This window comes from Miscanthus floridulus, chromosome 8 (genome assembly GCF_019320115.1).
Source record: "Miscanthus floridulus cultivar M001 chromosome 8, ASM1932011v1, whole genome shotgun sequence".
Taxonomy (NCBI): Eukaryota; Viridiplantae; Streptophyta; class Magnoliopsida; order Poales; family Poaceae; genus Miscanthus; species Miscanthus floridulus.
In genome coordinates this window covers 113,602,228-113,620,268 of record NC_089587.1, presented here as the reverse complement: position 1 = coordinate 113,620,268, position 18,041 = coordinate 113,602,228, and the positions used below count along the sequence as shown (strand labels likewise).

General features: G+C 46.0%; 1 pseudogene; it reads right to left on the bottom strand.

Moving 5' to 3' along the window:
• Nucleotides 1-8,558: 8,558 nt before the first annotated feature.
• LOC136477177 (UDP-glycosyltransferase 85A2-like) lies at nt 8,559-11,185 on the bottom strand (annotated as a pseudogene).
• Nucleotides 11,186-18,041: the final 6,856 nt, after the last annotated feature.

Genomic DNA, 18,041 nt, shown 5'->3' with positions numbered 1-18,041 from the left:
TCGTACTGAGAGTCGCCGGCCTCCACCTCTCTTTATAGCGCAGTGCGACAGGGGCCCACCTACCATGTAGGGTTGGATGCCCCCGATCAGGGCGCGAGGTCGAGGCCCAACTCAATCATTGGGCCGAGCTGGAGAGATCAACACTAACAAAATTCATATACAATCTTAGAAGGGGAACATCTTGTAGCATTACGATTTTGCTAGATTTCAATACAAAACTTTGTGTTGACCTCGGATCCCCAAGTTTGTTCGATGAATTATTCTTATTGAGGTGATTAGACCTATACAACTTAAAACCAGGGCAGGATTCATTTTTCATGCTCCTGGCAACAGATTCCGGATAGTGGCATATCTAAGCACAAATAAGGAACTTGGTCACCTCTTCATGTACATTGATAAACCTTTTCAGCACCAAAGGCAATTTGCATAAACATATCTTGATGGCTCGCCAAATAATTCAGAAAAAAAAGTGGTTATTCAAACCTCCGGTATGCTTACATTTCTCCGCTCCACTGCTGAATCGATGTACATGAAGAGGCATTAGGCTTTCCGCAGTGGTGGCCTTGAGTGATGCCTAAAGAAGAGAGAATATTTAAGGATCACTTCTACCACTGCAGCATGCGATGCCAAATTTGAGTGGTTCTTTAGCTACCACAACTGTGGCAAATTTGAGCAAGAAAGTTTTTTAAGCAACAAACTAAGTTTATTCCAGACAAATATAGTTCTTTTGTTTTTTTAGTGAAGCTACCACAACTGCAGCAAATTTGACAACTAGGCTAATAATCCACGCGAAGCACATTTTTTTATGGGCCATGCTAGCGTCTGGATGCCTGGACGCACACGCTGACGCCAACGCACCCGCGTGCTGCTACGTCTGCTCACGTGCTTCGCGCCCTGTGCCTGCTGTTGCTACTGGGTCTGCGCCTGCTGTCTTGCTACGTCCCGAGCGTGCTGCTGCTGCTACGGTACCTGCTCGCGTGCTTTACGTTGCGTCTCGCGCCTGCTACCGCTGTTGGGTCCACGCGTGTGCTGCTGCGCCTGTACGGGAGAGCATGTGTGTGGGGTCCGCCCAGCTGCATACGAGAGAGAGGGTGGGAGCACAACACGCGTACCCGTGTTGAAATAATTGAAACATATGTTTGCAATATATGTGTATAATCAGTACAACATATGCAATATACATATAAACGATTGCAACATACATCTGATATAGGTGACACATTTGGAACATACACTTGCAACATATGTGTATAGACACTGCAACATCTAGATGAAAACATGCAACATCCAGATGAAATAGCCAAAACATTTAGAAACACACTTTGCAACATACGTATATAGCCACTGCAACATATGTAACATGCAGATAAAACACTTGCAACATACGTTTCAAACAGTTGAAACATACACTTATAGCATATGCAACACCAGATCTACTTTTACAACATCTATATGAAACATATGCAACATATATCTGAAACGCATGAAACATACGGTTCCAACATGTGCTCACTTACTGCCACCCATTGAAGGCTCGTTGACACGGGCGTGAGGCATGAGGCGCGGACAGCGCGCGGCTTGAGGCACAGGCAGGGTGCGTGGCATGAGGTCAGTCCGGCGTGAGGCATAAGGCGCAGGGGGCGCGAAGCGAAGCGGGTCTGACACGAGGAGCGAGGTGGAGGGGCGCGTGGCACGAGACGGTCCCGTCCAGGTTAAAGCGTCCAGATTTTTTAATAATAATGGGCTTGTCAGACCTGGTCCGCAGGCCCAGCAAAGGTGCGCGTCCAAGTTTGGTAGAGTGCATTAGCGTTTTTTTTTATTCAATGTGCATCGTCAGCTACAGCTTTTGGCAATAATTTTATTCTGGCGAGCCGCAGAAGATTAAAATTGGATTCAATATGCATTAGCTTTAGCAACAATTTTATTCCGGCGAGCCGCATAAGATTAAAATTGGTTCCGAGAGCACGCCCTGCATATTTTTGACTTAGTTGTGTCCGTAGTAGTAAATTTAGTTATCATAACTAAAATGTACCCAGGTCTATTTACTTTGGATTTTTATGTTTGATGACCAACACAACTAATTGGACTGATGAATTTATAAGTGATTATTTTGTAGTCCAATAAGGTGCAAGACGTGACTTGAACAAAAGCGACGTGATGATCCGATGATCAACACAATAAGCAGGACCTTAGAAGCATAAGAGAAGACCCAAGATATCAAGCAAAGTCCAAGCACGAAGATAGAAAATAAGCCGGATGCAAGATCACGAAAAACGAGCTCACAGAGGGGACCAGACGCTGACGAAAAGTGACCGGATGCTCCGATCAAGAGGCGCGGCATCAGCAAGCGTCAGCAGCAGCGACCGAATGCTGAGTATTGAAATCAACCGGACGCACCGATGGTTAAAGATGGCAACGGGCCCCGATACCGGATACTCGACGGGTATTTGATCCATTAGGGGATAGGGATGGGATCATATCTTTACCCACGGACATCTAAATGAGCAAGAATCCATCCCCGACGGGTATAACGGGTACGGGAACGCTCCCTGTTACCCGTTGGGGAACCCGACTATTTGAGCTGTCATGCGAGTATTAGGCTCAAAGAAGCTCAACATATGTATTTTGGCCCAAATCTGAACAATCATATATATAGTTTGTGTGTTCTAGGAACCCTAGTTCAACATATGTATTTTTGCCCCTCGCTTCCTCAGTTCAGTCTCTCTGCCACCTTTGCTCGTCCTCCTCGCAACCTCGCTCCTTCTCCTCGGCATCTCCGAGACTCCGGCACTTATACCCGGGTGAAGAAGAAACGTCTCCGATTGCAAAGCTGCGACCCCAAGTGTCCTTGTTTATCGGGTATGCAATACCCGTCGGATATCTGTTACCCGACCGATGCCCGACAGGTATGGGGATGGGCAAGAATCTATACCCAAGACAGTTAACGGGGACGGGACGGGATGAATTCTTCGTAGCGGGGAAGAGAACGTTCCGGCGATACCCGACGGGTACATCCCCGTTGCCATTCAGTACTGACCGGACGCTGGCGACAAATCGACCGGATGCAGGACTGCAGCGTCCGATCGAGTACAGAAAGGTTCCAGAGCGGCGAAATTGCGACCGGACGCGTCGGTGGCATGTGACCGGACGCTGGCAGCGTCCGATCAGTTGATCGCGGCTCTAACGGTCGGGACGACCGGACGCGTCCAATCAGGATGACCTACGCGTCCAGTCAGTAGCAGAAAAGCGGGATTTCGTCCCCAACGGCTACTTTCTCAGTGGGGCTTATAAATAGACCCCACAATCGGTCATTTGAGATGTGTGGAGCTGAGAAAACATATCTAGGGTGTTGATACACCATTTTAGTGAGCTCCACTTGCATAGTGCTTAGTTATTCATTAGGTGATTATCGTAGGTGCTTTATGAAGTGCTTAGGTTGATTAGACCACCGCTTATGTGTTTGCTCTAGGTTTAGGCATAGTGTTTAGTGAGGTTTGCATACCTCTTACTATCCGGTACTTACGCGCACTATTGTTGTACATCGGAGGGGATTGTAGTCTTACGAGATCACACCAACCGCGTTTGTGGTGTGGCCGCCACCGTGTACTGGTGGGATTCCTTGCGAGGGGCTCCAGCGAGGACTAGGAGGAAGCTTGCACGCTTCTTGATACCTCGGTAAAAATACCGGAGTCGTCGACAAGAGTTTGCATATCTCTACCTTGCTCTTTAGCTTTCACATTTATATTATTTACATTACTCCTTTTGCGGTAGAGATAGCAATACACTAGCAAAATCGTAGTTACACATTTAGATTGTTTATCTTTTGTATATGTTTTACTAAGGTTAGAAAAAAAGACCATAGTTTAGAAGTTGAATTTTAAATTGTCTAATTCATCCCTCTCTCTTAGACGTCACGGTCCCTACAGTTAGTGCCACCATAAATGTCCTAAATTATTGTCAGTGGCCTCTTCTTTTTTATTCCGGTGAGCAACACATAATTTTAAATATATAGGATGTTTGCATGCAACTAGATACTACTTCTTCTATTCTAAATTATAAGATATTTTAATATTTCTAAATAACTTATTTATAATGTGTCTAGACATAGTGTATATCTAAATACGAAGCAAAAACTATGTATCTAGAAAAGCCAAAATATTTTTATAATTTGAAACAGAAGGAGTACTACATAGAAGTATTTAAAAACAACATTTCCAACAAGCCACACAAGAGTAAGATTGAATAAAAGCACATACGCTTCTTTTTATTCAAGCAGATATATTTTTTCTGGTAATCACATAACCATACACATGTTAGGCGGTGCTAGCTCCTCCTAAAGTTTATCTATTGGACGCTCCTGGCAGTAGATATACTAGTGATGTTTCCCATAGCTGTAAATCAATCATAACCGGAGGAAATCATGCTAGTTCTAAGTAAAGTACGGCTTTGAAAAGCTATAACTCCTGCTATTCCTAAAAGAATACAATTGTCGATTTTTGAGAAATCAAAATAATGTAAAATTTTAATCAAATATATAAAGATACTAACATTTGCTATGCATCTAGATATATGCCATATCTAGACGCATAGTAAAAACAATGTAGTTAGAAAAGACGAAATGATTTATAATTAGAACGAGGAGAGTATTGATTATCTCAACCTGTCAAGCTAGCTTTCATTATTGAATGAACTTCCACTGGATTACTCAGCCTGTCAAGCTAGCTTCCAAATGAACTTCCACCGGATTGCTGTTGCTTCCTTGCTTGGTGCTTGCTGGTTGTTGACATTTTTTTAATATAATTGGTTGTTGACTTGTCGTATAGGCTTGCCGCTTGCTTGCAGGCTTCCTGCTGCTTGGTGTGTGGTTGCATCTGCATGCAGCCTGTTCGTTGGCTCGTAAACGATCGTAAATTTCCAGCTGGAAATAGTGTTTTTCTCTCACACCAAACCAGTCAGCAATAAATAATCCACGATCGTTTACGGTCTCCCGAACAGGCTGATGCAAGCCCGTGCAGTGCAGCTGTACAACGCAGACACTAGATGCAGACATGAAGTGCAGGCGTGCGGTATTCGGGCTTAGATTCCAATCTTCCATTCGTTTCTGTTGAATTTTCACATGTATTGGTTGTTTCTGTATATCATTTTCGAACCTAATTTTTTAGTAGCTTGGTCCTATTTCTGCAAAAATCATAGAAACAGAAACATGAGAGCTGTTTTTCCCCTCTCATTTTCGTTACTAACTGAATTTAAGTCAGTAGATTTCAAGATTGGTAAAGTCACTGTGTCAACTGACACGTCACTAGTTATTGAAAAAATAATAATGTCGTTAAATTTTAAAATAAAATTAGAAAAATACGAGAATCAACGTGAAGTCGAGAACTCAAACCGAAATGAATGAGCTTCCTCCTACTATTATAGTATTATGTATATACTTGTTCCGTTATGTTATACTCGTAAAGGTGCTCGCATAGGAGCATGGTGAAATAAACTTTGTGAAGAGGCTAAGGTCGCTGTAATTACCTGATCTTATATACACCAATTAATGCTAAATGTGTATCAATGATAATAATATAATATTAAAAACCAAAGTGATTCTTCTATTCATCTTTTACTTACTAAAATGCTCTCATGCTCTTCGTGTTTCGTATGTGATCCAGACACATGACTTATGCTTATATGAGCTAAAATAACTCATGTCCAATGATACTATCGAGTTTTATTTAAAGACGTATTATGTTCCTTTGTAATTCATGGATACATTTGCTAATTAGTTTTAGAAGAACAAGAAGTTGATACAATGATATTGGTCTAAATGATTATCTCTAAACATGCTACTAATTCAGCTAATTTTTTATTATAAAAACTCTACCTAGCGCCTCTTTATCAAATTGCTCTATTGTACTAGAGTAAATACAATCTAAGGCTCCATTCGCTGGTCTGAATCTTGGCTGAAACTGGCTGAAAACACTGTTCTGGCTGAATTGTTGTGAGAGAAAAACACGGTTCCGACTGAAAAAACAAGCCGAACAAGTCGAATATGGGGTAAGCCGAACGGGGCCTGAGTCTCTCTTCTGTGGGGTATATATTTTTTCTAAATTAGTTTTCTTGTTTAGTTTCCATATTCGGAGGCTTTCCACGTCCAGGCTTGCATACTACTGGTCCTGTTCGTTTCTCTTATAATTCGTCTTTTTCAGCTTATTTTTTTAGCCGGAACAATGTTTTTCTCTCACCACAAATCAGTTGGAATAGTATTTCGTCTTGTTTTTTCGACGAAGCGAACGGGCCACTGTGGACAGTGCCCGGCATGGTCAGGCCGCACGCATTGACCTGCCGGCTCCTGCCGTGCCCACGCCGGCGGACGACGAGTTTCCGCCGATGGAGACGCTACAGTGCATCCGAGACGAATAGTTTGCTACTCCCATGTGGCTCCAAGCAGTGGCGTGCAAGATGCAACCAATCAAGCAAGTCGATGCATGCATTTTCTCTTGCTCTGATATGATCTCGATCGGATTCATCCGATCGCCCGCCGCCCCGGTCCCACCCGGCACCGGCCACCGGCAGCTCGGCCAGTACCTGCTTGATGCTTGTCCTTTCCCCGTGCGTGCGCGCTCGGGCAGGGAAGGGGGCACCGGGCAGTCGGGCACCACGTGCTCCATGACCACGAGCACGGAGTACGGCAGGCAGCTGGGCCAGAACACTGCTGACATGATTGGGACCTCTTTGTATTGTTCGATAACAGGCACTCCTAGGCTGTGCGCTGCCTAATCGACAGTTTCAGGCCACCGGATTCATCAATTATTCACATCAGCATCAGCTTGCTTGTAGGGTACGCGTACGCCCAAGCAACTTGGAAACTAGCAATTGTCGCGTTCATGTTCAGAAAGCTGCAATTTTGATGCCACCACATGCATGTGTCTATTTGTCAATATTTCGTTTTAGGATGTGTTTGGTTGAGCTGTGGCTGTGGGAAAAAGCTGCTGTGGGCTGTGAGCTGTGGGAAAACTGTTGTGGGCTGTGAGATGTAGAAAAGCTGAAAGCTGTTTGATTAAACAAGTATAAAATATATATTCTATCTTTATCTCTCTTGAAATAACTATGGAAGAGCTTTTTATTCCACCAATTTCGAAAAGCAGAAAGCCAAAAGCTAAAAACAGGATCAAACCAGCTTTTAAAAATGTACTATGGAAAAGCAGCTGCTTCTAAAAAAACCGCCTGAAAAAGTAACCCCTTTGGTTGGGCTTTTGACTTTTGGGGTCAAAAACCAAAGCCAAAAGCCCATCCAAACGGACCCTTAATATGCCTCGACAATGGCTCCAGCTTTCGGTACTTGACTCAGGGCCTGTTTAGTTCCCCTCCAAAACACCAAATTTTTTAAGATTTTTCGTCACATCGAATCTTTGAACGCATGAAGCATTAAATATAAATAAAAAATAAAATTAATTATACAGTTTAGACAAAATCTACGAGACGAATTTTTTAAACCTAATTAGACTATGATTGAACACTAATTACCAAATAACAACAAAAATACTATAGTGTTGTTTTACCAAAATTTCCGAGAACTAAACTGAGCCTCAGTGGGTACGAACGGTTCGCTCCATGGTTTCTGGCGGAAATGCCGCAGCAAATTTGATAGAAGAGACAGAAGATCATGATATACCTCTGGTGCAATGGCTGAAAAGAAATAAATAGAAGAATCTTCCAATAAAAATCACTTCAACCATGCCAAGTACGGAGTAGCTCTGCACCCTGTTCGCCAGTAACCAGTTAGCCAACAGTATTTTTCTTTCACAACAAACCAGCACCAGCTAGCCTAAATCAGCCCAGAAATTAACCAGCGAACAGCCCACTGGTGTGCAAAGATGATATCCAGCAATACCAGCTTGCAACGAGACCGATCATCAATGATGAGTAGTTTAATTTCTTTGTTCCAGTCTGTTCGTACCCTGGAAGTTTGAGCTGTCTTTTGTTTCGTTAGTTATTTCAAAAAATTTTATCCCAAAGTGTCACATCGAATCTTGCAGTATATGTATGGAGTACTAAATGTAGACGTAAAACAAAACTAATTGCACAGTTGGGTGAGAAATCGCAAAACGAAACTTTCGAACCTAATTAGTCCATAATTAAACACTAATTATCAAATACAAACAAAAGTGCTACAGCAATCAAACCCAAAATTTTTTGGCAACTAAACGCGCCCTTAGTAGTGTCTGGCCTTTGCGCCTGGGTAGTTTGGAGTTTGGCCTCTAAAGAAACCTTTTTGTAATTATCGTTTTTCCTTTTTCATCGCCTAATAAAAATCTGGCAAAGCTTTTGTCGTCTCTCTAAAAAAAATATGCCTCAACAAAAAACAATCGATATTCAACAAAAAAACAATCAATAATCGATCGTATTTTTACATAAAAGAAGTTTGTATTGATATAAAAAAATACATCAAAATGATCCATTTCGTTAGAAATTTAGGCAATTTTGATGCTAATTTAATCCAAAAAATATTAACAGTACGTTGCAAATAAATTAACGAGCATCATACAATCATGGATTCAAACATGGAAAATAGAAAGTGGGCACTACAATAGCATACCCAGCGGCACTAGAGCCGTTTCCACTAGTAGACATAGTGTTTGTTGATGCAGTCATCCCGCTCGACGCCATGCATACAGGTTGTAGATCACCACTCCGTTGGAAGAAGTTGCCAAGCCGTCCAGAAGTAGCAGGATGAAGATCGAGCAGTTGCGTGGAAGACGCTCTTCAGAAACTTTGTCCGTCTTCACTCAAGCAAATGAACCCAAGAACGTCGCCGGCTTTGGAGGCCTACTCTCCCTATTCCTATACACGCGGGAACCAGGGCGCGAATTCTCTGGTTGCAGCGGGAGCACTGGAATTATACTCACAAGCCCGCAGTTCAGAAGTCGAACGGATCTGACATATCGGGCACGGTACAGAAACAGAAACTCTTGTAACTCCCGTCTTCTGTCATGACGGGCCCGTGTACTATGACAATCACGCCATGCTGCGCCTTGCCTCGGCAGCGGCAGTGCGCCCGCATACGGCACGCCCTTCCTCTCTCAACTTCTCAAATAGATGCATACACAGTTCACTTATATAAGTTGAGTTAACATCTACTCAAAATCTCATACGGGACTAAAACTATATTACACATAACATTTAATATGTGCCCTTAGGATTTATTTGATATAATTGAATTAAAATAGGCCAAGCCCATAATTAAATCTAACAATTCTCACCACATACCAAGGCACATATTGATGTTCTCAAATCCACTCTTATTTGATATACCAGAGTTTCGATGTAAACAATTAACTTAAACATCAATATAGAACCGATGTTATACTCATTCGCAACTGAACAATGACTATACCTTGAATTGACTGGTGCGAAATAAGTTTTGTCAAAGTCCTTTTCTGGCCCTAAAACAGCGCTTTGTTAATGACCTCCAACTACGAGAGAGATATAGGTCCCATGTGTAACTTAATTAAGCGTTGCCACTCTCACATTAAACTAAAAACAAGGATATGATATCTTAGGATCGGAGGAGAGCAACCCGCGCGCCAAAAGGATGCATGTTCAATGCTCATGCTAGGAGCACCTCGTCGATGAGCCTGTCCACGTTGCGCATAGATCGTCCGTCGGGCCTCGCCGCGGCCACGGCGCTCTCCTTGAGCTCCGTCACGCACCGCCACATCTCCCGCCCTTTCTCCCCTTCCATGGCCTCCCGTATGAGCGCCTCCACCTCGCCCCGCCGGACGTCATTTCCGATCTCCATCCCGATGCCCCACTCGGTGCGCTTGTACCGGCAGTTGGTCTGCTGCTCGGCGAAGAAGGGCCAGCACACCATGGGCACGCCGCCGCAGATGCTCTCCAGCGTGGAGTTCCACCCGGAGTGCGTCAGGAACACCCCCACGGCCTCGTGCTCCAGCACCGCCGCCTGCGGGCACCACGTCGACAGCATGCTCCGGCCCTCCGTCGCGACCAGGAACTCCGGCGGCAGCCCGGAGCCAGCAGCGTCGCCGCCAGCGCCCTTGACGAGGTCCGGGCGCACGTTCCACAGGAACGCGAAGCCGGTGTTGGCCAGCCCCCACGCGAACTCGGCCAGCTGCTAGTTGGACATCACCGTGATGCTCCCGAAGTTGATGTACACGACCGAGCGCGGCGCGCGGCCGTAAAGCCACCGGAGCGGCGCGTCCTGCTCCTTCCACAGGTTGGACCCGATGGCCGCGACGGGGCTGTCCGCGGGGACGTTGTTTCGCACCGCCAGCGGGAGCGGGCCCACGGTGTAGATGGGCCGCGACAGGAGCTTCGCCATGGCGTGGAGCAGCGTGGCGTCGAGCTCGTCGAAGGTGTTGATGACCACCGCCGACGCCTGCGACATCCCGGCTACCTCGTGGATGAAGAAGTTGAGCATGATGTCGTCTGGGTCCGTGGTGCGCACGAAGCTCGGGAAGTCCCGGAGCCGCAGGTCCTTGGGCGCGCCGGGGATCCAGTCGACGACGACGGTGTCCAGGTACCCGTCGGTGAGCCGTGCATCGTTCTCGAGCGGGACGATGCCCCGCTCGACGAGGTGGCGGTAGTAGTAGTAGCCGATGAAGCCGCAGGCGCTGGCGGTCCAGAGCGTGGCGCAGCGGAGGCCGAGCTCCCGCGCGCCGCGGAGCGCGAAGCTCATGACGCTGTCGGCGACGACGCACGTCACGGCGGGCCGTCCCTGGGCCTCGGCCTCGGAATTGGTCCTGGCGACGAGGTCCTTGAACCGGGGCAGGCAGGTGGTCATGGTGGAGTAGCAGAGCGCGGGGACGTCCTGCGTGGCGTCGGCGTCGGAGGGCGGAAGGCCGTCGTCGATGGCGGCGAAGCGGAACCCCGGCGCGCCGTCGAGCGCGCCCGGCCCGCGCGCGCGCAGGTGGCGGCGGTGGTTGAACTCGTTGTTGACGAAGGTGATGTGGAAGCCGCGTGTGTAGAGTAGCTTGGCCAGCTGCAGCATCGGCGTGACATGGCCCTGCGCCGGGTACGGGACCATCACCACGTGCGGCGGCCTGCTGGCTTCTCTCCCCCTCTGCCGTCGGCAGCGACCCCATTACTGCTCTGGCTACTGGTGGTGGCTACCGCTCCAAGGTCCAAGGCTTCAGCGGAGCCGCTTTGCTGGAATTGGTGATTTTGTCTATGCTGCTGGTGTTCCACTTGAGCTCCTGCCCGCGCCGCCTTATATAGGAGTACTAGCGACTAGCACCTCAGTTATTTTGGAAAATCACAACTACTAAGGCCCTGTTTAGATTCTAAAAATTTTCATCCTAAAATGTCACATCGAATCTTGCGGCATATACATAGAGTACTAAATATAGACGAAAAACAAAACTAATTACACAGTTGGGTGAGAAATCGCGAGACGAAACTTTCGAACCTAATTAGTCCATAATTAGACACTAATTGTCAAATACAAACGAAATTGCTACAGTAGCCAAAACCAAAATTTTTTGCGACATACGAAACGAAAAAGGCACATAGCAGAGTCAAGATTTAACAGTAGTCTACTGTTCCCAAGAATGTCACCTAAGCGTTCTCCATGTCACTAAAGAAAGTCATTAAACACCGACATGGTCTTCAAAAATAACTTTAACTTCTACCTTTTGCTATAAAATATTTATAAAATGAGATCTTTTATAATGGTTGGCATCGCTTTTCCATTGTCTCCACGAAATAGCCATTTTTATTGATTTTATTCATTGAAGGGTAATGTGGTCATTGCACACAAAACAAAAAAAAACCACGCCGAAGAGGCTGCCCCTAGCCGTCGCCGCCGCCCTGTCTCCCTCGACCTCGCTCTCGCTCATCGCGGTGGCCACCCTACCTCACCCTCGCTGAAAGGTCCTTGTGTGGTTTTGGTAATTGAGTGACAACCTAGGTGGACTAATTGTGTTTATGTGAGATACACAGGTGATTAGTCCATATGTACATGTGTGTGAGCAACATATGCCATGAAGGTGAAAATGGCTTGGAGATGTTGCAAAGCTCACACATGTGATGATGAAGGAACTCATTGCACATGAGACATGACATTGAGTCATGTGATCAAGGTGGAGAAGATCAAGACAAGACTTGGCTTGATGGACCGGTTGCAAGCGTGAAGGGCAAGTTGAAGGCTTTGGAGCGATGGACCGCGTGGCGGTGAAGCTTGAGCAAGACTTGGCGCCGATGGACGAAGGCAACGATGAAAAACAAGTGAAGTCAAGATCGATGAACCAATATGATCACGTGATGATATGAAATGGATCATATCATTGTTGATCATGTTGGTGCATGTGTTGCATCGACATTGGAGGAGATGGAATGAAATGCGCAAGGCAAAGGTATAACCTAGGGCATTTCATTCTACCGGTCATAGGTGTGTAGAGAAGTTGATGACTGGGTTTAGGATAGATGGTCGTACTATCAAGAGGGGCAAACTTGTTTGCATATCGGTCATCTAGTGCCACTCGAGTGATCTAACCTTACATCGTTGCTAGGATTGAGTGGCGTGGTAAGTTGAGTGACTAATCCTTTGGGAAATGATTATGAAAATGCTAGCACACATACACACGGTGGTGTACACTTGGTGGTGTTGGCACATTTACAAAGGAGAAGAAGTTGGAGTTGATGTGGATCAACTTGGTGAAGGAACGGGGACAAGGGTTCGGAACTCCACCGGCGGAGTGTCCGCTCGTAGAGTGCAGACAGTCCGACGGTGCCATCGGCACCCTATATAGAAAAGATAGGGTCTCACTAAGTGGACCGGACGCTGGTCACGTGGTGATCGGACGCTAGGTTGCTGCGTCCGGTCAGTGGTGGCAGTTAGCGTGTAGGCGTCGGTCATCGACCGGACGCTGACGCTGAAAGTGACCAGACGCTGGCTGTGTGCGTCCGGTCAAGGTGATGTATGGTGATGCAGGAAGAGCAGTGTTGCTGGAGGTGACCGGACGCTGGTGATCGCGACCGACTGGACGCGTCCGGTCATGTCTGGTACCTTACTAGAAATGACTGGACGCTAGGGTTGCTGCGTCCGGTCAGTTCAAGCTGCTGCGTCCAGTCGTCAGATGACCGTTGAGATCGGGTGATCAGTGTTTGAAGAAGGGGACACATGGCAAGCATCCGTTGATCGGACGCTGAGGTCCTGCGTCCGGTCGTCCCGACATTTTCCCAGTGAAGGGGTAGCGGCTCTATTTGTTCATGGGGTTATAAATAGAAGCCTTGGTCAGCCTTGGGCCAAAAGCTGAACACACTAGAGCCTTGGTGGCTTGTATAGTAGTGGTTGGGAGCCCTCCATCTCACATATGCTTGATAGTGATCATCCGATTGTGTGAGAGAGCGATTCTAGTGCGATTGCATCGTGAGGTTGCATTAAGTGGCACTAGGTGATCGAGTTACAAGCCGGTGGTGTTTGTTACTCTTGGAGGTTGCCACCTCCTAGACGGCTTGGTGGTGGTCTCCGTCGAAGCCCGCAAGAAGCTTGTGTGGTGCTCCGGAGAAGAACTTTTGTGAGGGGCATTGTGCTTGCCCTGCGGGAGCCACAAAGAGCAACTCTAGTTGAGCGTGTCATTGAGCTACCCTCACTTTTGGAGTAGGTTCTTGCGGTGCCCGACGTACGGGCTTGGTGGGTGATTCCAATTAGCCGCCGAACCACCAAGTGAGCGGTCGACACAACGGGGACTAGCGTGTTGGCAAACACGTGAACCTTGGGAGAAAAATCACCGTGTCAACCTTGTTCTTCCCGTTGGTTTGCATCCTCGTTACACAAGCTTTTAATTACTTTTGCATGCATTGTGCTTGTGTAGTTGCTCTTATAATTAGTTAGCTTGTGTAGCTTACTAGTTACCTTCTTGCTTGTGTAGCATAGAAGTAGCTCCCTTGCATGGCTAATTTGGTTTATGTGACCTTGTTAGTCACATTGCTTAGTTTGTGTAGCTAAGTAACTGCGCTCTCTAATTTGGCATTGGTTGCCTTGTTATTGAGCATTGTTAGTAAGCATTAAGAGGCTTTGTGCTTTTGCTTACTAGCATGTGTAGGGGCTCCCTTGTTGTTTAAAGTACTAGTGGCATAGGTTTATGTGACCTTGCTTCTAGAATTGGTTAGGTGAGCTCTAGCTAGCCCGGCACCTTTGTTGCTTAATTAGTATCTTTGGAAGGTGCTATAGAACATAGATAGAGGGGTATAGTCTTGGCTAGACCGATAGTTTTAATTCCGCACTTGTTTCGGTTAGCCGACGCGATTAATTTTAGAAATGACTATTCACCCCCCCTCTAGTCTGCCATCTCGACCCTACACTCGCCCTCGCCCTCGCTCGTCACGGCAGCCGCCCTGCCCTCTCCCCCGCCGCCGCAGCGCCGTTCACATGGACCTCTAGACTCCATCGTGGCTGCCGACATCCACCGCACCGTGAACCTCCACCCTATGCTGTGGCTCCCGATGTCCTCTGCGTCGGGGTCCCCGACCTCTGCCGTGGCCATCGGTGTCCTCGGCATCAGGATCCCCGACCTCCGCCGCCGCGACCGATGGTGTCCTCCGCATCAGGACCCCCGCCTCCACCAACACTGCCCTATCGCCTCCTCCCATCCAGGTATAATCTATGCACTTCCCCATAGGCCATTAGCACGTGCATACACGCTGCTTGCGTTGTTGCCCATCTCTAACAAGATCAAAATTTAGTCAGTTGCTGCCTCAACTATGGTAATGTCACTGTCTTCTGGAGGCAATTTGTTCTAGGGTTATGGATCTAGAGGATTCTTGTTCTAATTGGAATTAGAAACTCGTGTATCTAAAAAATGTTTGATTTTTGTTTAGTTAATTTCCTAGATCTTTAATCTGTATCCTTTTAATTGCTCAATGCTTCCTTATTTTAGGCAAGAGTAAATTGCACGGCCGGTCCTTAAAGTATTGGGCTGAATTTGTCTGGGTCCCCAAACTATGAAATCGCACTCTTGGCTCCCCAATCTACTTAATTTGGTCCATGTAGGTCCTAAACAGCTCAGGCGGTGTCAAGTAGTTGACTTGGCTATCCACGTACGCAGGGGAGGCATGTGAGGCACACGTGACCCTTGGTAGCCACTGGCTTTTTTGCCAGCCCCCCCTGCACGATCTCATCTTCTCCACCTCAGTCCTTTCCTTTCTCTCGGACCTCGACGAAAGGGGGAAAAGGGGCGGAGCATGGCGACGCCGACGAGTGGTGTTGTTCACAAAGGTGGCGCGGGCGGAGAGCGAGGACGACTCGACGGCCGCGCCTAGAGGGTCCTCTAGGCGCGGGCAGTGGGGGAGATGGCTGCCAAATCGAGCTCGATGGCGGCGACCAGGAGGCGCGGTGATGAGCCACGACTGATTACGTGCCCGAGGTACCATCGTCATAAGGTAGTAAAGTGTCGTTCAAAGCAGCCGTGGTCCTTGGATCAAATCTTCTACACCTGCCCAGATCACAATGTAAGTTAGGTTTGCCAGTTTGAGTTCATTCCAAATCCGTGTATTAGAGTCCAAGTTTTCAATATGTGTGCTTTGTCTGTTTGATGAATCTGCAGAAGGATGGAACTGGTTGCCCATTTTTTCTTTAGGAGGCAGGATACATCAACCACTTGGAGACAGAAGCAGCAAAAGAAAAGGCAGCTGGGATGCAATCTAATGAAGTTACTGAGAGCCTGTTTGAGAAGAATGTCAACCTAGGAAATGGAGATACCACAACTGTTGAGGTAGAGCATGCCACAACTGTTGAAGTAGAGCTTAGAACTTTGATCAATATAGGATATGATATTGCAGGGCTCTTGAAATGCATTCTCTGTATGTGCTTGATAATTGTAGTTGTGCAACTGCTGCTGGTGTTTGTTCAGATGAAGAAGTGAATTGTTAATGTGAAGTAGGTTTGGGGAGTAGGAATGCTTTTGTTTAAGTGTGAACTTGTAATATTTCCATGTAAGAACTGGTAATGCTTTATGGTATTGATCCATGTATGTTATCTAACTGAAATTTGTGGTATTTGTGACTGTAATTTTAGAAGAACACATTTCACTTATGCAAACTGCATTGTGATGCTTAGCAACCAAAGTTGTACATCCAGTCATGAAGTTGTACATCTAGTCAATTAAGGGATTTGAAAAGTCATAGTTGTAAATGAATATTTGTAATTCATCTTTCTGAGCTTTCGCTCAATCGGCCAAACCAATAGCTTGCAATAATTTAACAGCAGACTGAAAACAACAACTTGCAATTTTATCTCTCAAAATTATAAGTAATAAATGACAAGAAATGTTCCCATTCTACTATCTACATCTACACATAGCACTTCACCAAGCTCTGTAATTTAGCTACACAAAGCTTTGCAATTCACAGTTTGGGGGTAGAGCTGTGGTGCAGGGCTATGCACAATTCATAGTTTGGGGCAAAGCTGTGGTGCGTGGCGGTGCACAATCGCTATCCTTGTTGAGAAGCATTGCAATGGTGAGATACTCGAGTCGAAGTAGAGGATATGAAGGTCCTCCGTGATACTCGAGTCGAAGTTGAGAAGCATTGCAATCGCTATCCTTGCACATTAAAACCTGAATTACTCATAAACAAAACTACAAATGGCTTAGCAGTGATTCTGATATCTGAAGGTAACCATAAAATTCTATTGCAAATAAACAGTTATACATTGTGTGGCACCATTACTGTCAGGCCTGCTTTCTCAAGGAACTTCAGGCCCCTGCCACCCAAAAGTGCATTGTGATGCTTAGCAACCAAAGTTGTACATCCAGTCATGAAGTTGTACATCCAGTCATGAAGTTTGTAGCCTAAGACAATGGCATTGCATCACATGCATATATCCATCTATACAAGATGTCTAGACTTTTGGCATGCATACTAGTGTTTATGCATTACAAAAGATGTTGCTATCCACAAAAGCAACTATACTGCTACCCTATTCCATGTTGCTATCACCAAAAGGCAATTATATCGCTTTCCTATTCCAGTCACAAAAGTCAGGTTGGCATGTCCACAGTTTCATGCAGCATTTTCAGCTGTGGTCTTCTTCCCTTGAACTCCTCCAGTCTTCTTGCCCTTCTTCCCTCCACCTTGTCCAGCTTCTTTGCTCTTGCCGGCGGTAGTTACTTTCTTCTTGTTCACTCTTGCCCCACCTGCTTTAGTTGCAATAGTGATAACTACTGGCCTTGCAGTTGGCTGGTTGGACTGAATGAAGGTAGAGTCTGGCAAGGGTCCCAACTACCGCGGCCTCGTCATCAGGATCCCCGACCTCCACCGCCGCGGCCGACGGTGTCCTCCGCATCAGGACCCTCGCCTTCACCGACACTGCCCTATCGCCTCCTCCCATCCAGGTATAATCTATGCACTTCCCCATAGGGCATTAGCACGTGCATACACGCTGCCTGCGTTGTTGCCCATCTCTAACAAGATCGAAATTTAGTCAGCTGCTGCCTCAACTATGGTAATGTCACTGTCTTCTTTAGGCAATTTGTTCTAGGGTTATGGATCTAGAGGATTCTTGTTCTAATTGGAATTAGAAACTCGTGTATCTAAAAAATGTTTGATTTCTGTTTAGTTAATTTCCTAGATCTTTAATCCATATCCTTTTAATTGCTCAATGCTTCCTTATTTTAGGCAAATAGTTAATTGTAGTAAACATCAGACTGAGGTATACTACAATTATTATGAATTCTTTTTACTTCTTAGTTATGATCCAATTTCTTTTAGGTTGTCATGCCTGTTGGTTAAATTTATTACAGGTAGCAGATGGAGTACCTAGTTTTCTGAAAAATTAACCGCTTGCAGTGGGGAGGATTACTAAAGTTGCTATCTTTAGTTAGGATTTTTGGGAAAAATATACATATGAGTGCCTCTAAATGATAGTGTTAAAAAGCTGAAAACGGGTTCTTAGTTCATAGTTCAGTGACTGTTCAAACTGCAACAAAATTTTTTTAGAATTTATCCTGGTTAAGAACTTGCTTGATGTTCAGAGTTAAACGTGAATGTACACTGGCTTTTGGTTGCCAATGTTATTTTTCATATAGTCGTATGGA